Source organism: Crotalus tigris, unplaced genomic scaffold, assembly GCF_016545835.1.
Source record: "Crotalus tigris isolate CLP2741 ecotype Arizona unplaced genomic scaffold, ASM1654583v1 scf7180000017691.523996, whole genome shotgun sequence".
Classification (NCBI taxonomy): Eukaryota; Metazoa; Chordata; class Lepidosauria; order Squamata; family Viperidae; genus Crotalus; species Crotalus tigris.
In genome coordinates, this window is record NW_024096570.1 from 85237 (window position 1) to 88246 (window position 3010).

Consider the following 3010-nt stretch of genomic DNA (forward strand, 5'->3'; position numbering starts at 1 on the left):
AGAGGTGTTTCAGAGAATGCCAACAATGTGATCATAGGTGTTCAAAACCACTTAAAGGTTGCCTCTTCCACCAGGACATTCAAAGATGAAGTTAAAATTCAACTAGATCCATCCTTCCGTTTATTTGCTTGTTTTCTTAGATCAGTGGTTCTCAACCTTTTCAATGCCGCGACCCCCAACCAGTCGTAAGTCGAGGAATACTCAACCGATCGTAAGTCGAGGACTACTCAACTGGTGCAGCACCGTTTGGAGAATGGGACTTTTGGCAGGCTCAGCAGGGCAGAGACAGCCTGGACAATTCCTATTGGCTTTTGAAAGCCAATAGAATTAGACTCTATTCAAGAGAGTCTATTCTATTGGCTTTCAAAAGTAATAGAATAAAAGGGAGTAGCACAGCTAAGGAAAAGAGGAAAAAATGGCGGACTGTGTTGTTTGGCGACCCCCGTGAAATGGTCGTTCGACCCCAAATGGGGTCCCGACCCACAGATTAAGAACTACTGTCTTAGATAGATATCCATTTTATGCCCAGAGTTCCAGAATGGCATCAATAGTAACCCCTTCTCAGAGAGCTGAGACATCTGGGATATAGACTGAGCTGATATATAAGGCGTAGCATAAGGTTACTCAAATAGTTGTTAGGACATGGGTAGGAGGTTAGTAAGCCTGTATTCAAGATCTGAGAGCTACTGTGGGATGGGGTGAGCTCCTGTCCTTCACTCCAGCTCCTGCTGAAGACATGAAAGGAGTCCCCAACCAGGCATTCCCAGGGCAAAGGTGATGTCATTGGCTAATCCTTTCAACCCAGAAACACCTCGGTGCTTTTAACAAGAGTGCAAAACTCAAAATACTTTCCATGGACTACATAGATTTGAAGCTGTGTCTCTCCAAATTTAGCCTTAGTCAACACTCTAAGTGTTTCTCAGGTTTAGCAACTTTAAGAAATCTGGACTTCAACTCCAAGGATTCTCCAGCCAGCATGTTCCTTCCAACTGTTTCAGAAAAAGCCTTTCACTGAAAATCTGGCTGGCTAAAGTATAATTCAGGATGTGGTACACTACCAACCCGTGTGCTTAATTTATGATTTGCAATATTGTGCTATCAAGGCAACTGCATTATTCATAAACTGGCTAGATGCTTGTCATATATTTTACCTGGGGGATGTTCTTCCTGAGTAACTTCTTACCCAGTGCCATTGATAATAATTTGAAAAATAATATATGGCATCCAACTTCAAAATGGAACAATCTAGTAGTTACTATCCTAGCCAATACTTGTTTATTATATGAAAAAATATAGAAAAATAAGCTGTGGCCCAATTGGGTTAGAAGAGTGAGAGAAGATTGGGTGAGAGATGATTTAGCAAATCCTCATCAAGTTTTGGTAGAAATAACAATATCAAACCCAGGGGTCCTGAGCATCAAAGACCCCACAGTTCATCCCTTAGCTACAAATATCCTCTTCTATTGATACATTAAATAAAAATATTTTGTATGAAAAAGCCTCTTTTTTAACAAATTACGAATAATAATGAGAAAACAAACATTGTTTCATAATTTTGCAAATGCATCCAATATCTGGAAAATAATTTTGATTTCACAGTCTCCTAAGACAGTTTGGGGGTATCCCCAAGGTTCCTCAGATAGGTAAAGTATTCTGAAATCTTCTGGGTTTGCACTCTCTCCTTGACCTTACAGTGCCCACTGACATGTGAGCATGGGCTGGTGGGGTGAGTTAAATATAGCAAAGGAAAAAATAATGTATTATCCTGATGGTTTGAAGGTATTTGGTCTTTAAAATTAGCAGTAGAGTGGTTTGAACCTGCTTGAGATGCCTAGGTGAAGCATGCTATTTTCAAGTTTTTATCCTGTTCCTTTCCTTAAAAACAGGCAGTCCTCGACTTACAACCATTTGTTTAGTAACTGTTCAAAACTACAACAGCACTGAAATAAGTGACTTATGATCGTTTTTCACACTTAAGTCTGTTGCAGCATCCCTAAGGTCATGTGATCAAAATTCGGATGCCTGGCAACTGGCATGTATTTATGATCGTTGCAATATCCTAATGTCACGGGATCAACTTTTGCAAACTTCTGACAAGCAAGGTCAATGGGGAAGTCAGATCCACTTAACAACTATGACACTAGCTTAACAACTGCAGTGATTCACTTAATAATGGTGGTAAGAAAGGTCATAAGATGGGGCAAAAAGTCGCTTGACTATGAGTCTTGCTTAGCAATGGAAATTATGAGCTCTGTTGTGGCTGTTAGTCGAGGACTTCCTGTATTTATACACAACTCAAGGCAGCATACCTAAGGTTTGTACCTCTGTTTTTCTCCACCACAACCCTGCGAGATAGGTTGATAGAGGGAGAGGGAGAAAGAGAGGCAGAGGAAGGGAGAGAAGGGCAGAGAGAGGAGGGGGAGGAAAAGACGGAGCGACAGACAGACAGACAGACACACACACACACACACACACACACACACACAAACCCCCAAAGTTCCCCAACTAACTTCCACACTTATGCATGCGGAATTAAAATGTCCCATCTCTCCAGTTAGAACAGTTAATCAGTGGGACGACTTGCCCTCCAGAAGTTGTGGATGCGCCAACACTAGAAAGTTTTAAGAAGAAATTGGACAACCATTTGTCTGAAATGCTATAAGGTTTCCTTCTTGAGCAGGAGGCTGGACTAGAAGACCCCCAAGGTCCATTCCAGCTTTATTCTGATTGAAAATTCTGATTAATAAAGGAGAATATTTGTAGCTCAGACTTGGCATAAGGCAGGGGTTCTCAACGTTGGCAACTTTAAGACTTGTGGACTTCAACTCCCAGAATTCCTCAGCAAAGCTGAGGAATTCTGGGAGTTGAAGTCCACAAGTCTTAAAGTTGCCAAGGTTGAGAACCCCTGGCATAAGGGGTCCTGGTTGCTCTCCGAGCTCAGCTCGCTTGTTTTCTTCCAGACGTTCCGTTACCCAAACTAGGTAACACCTTCAGCGCCCTGGTGATGTTA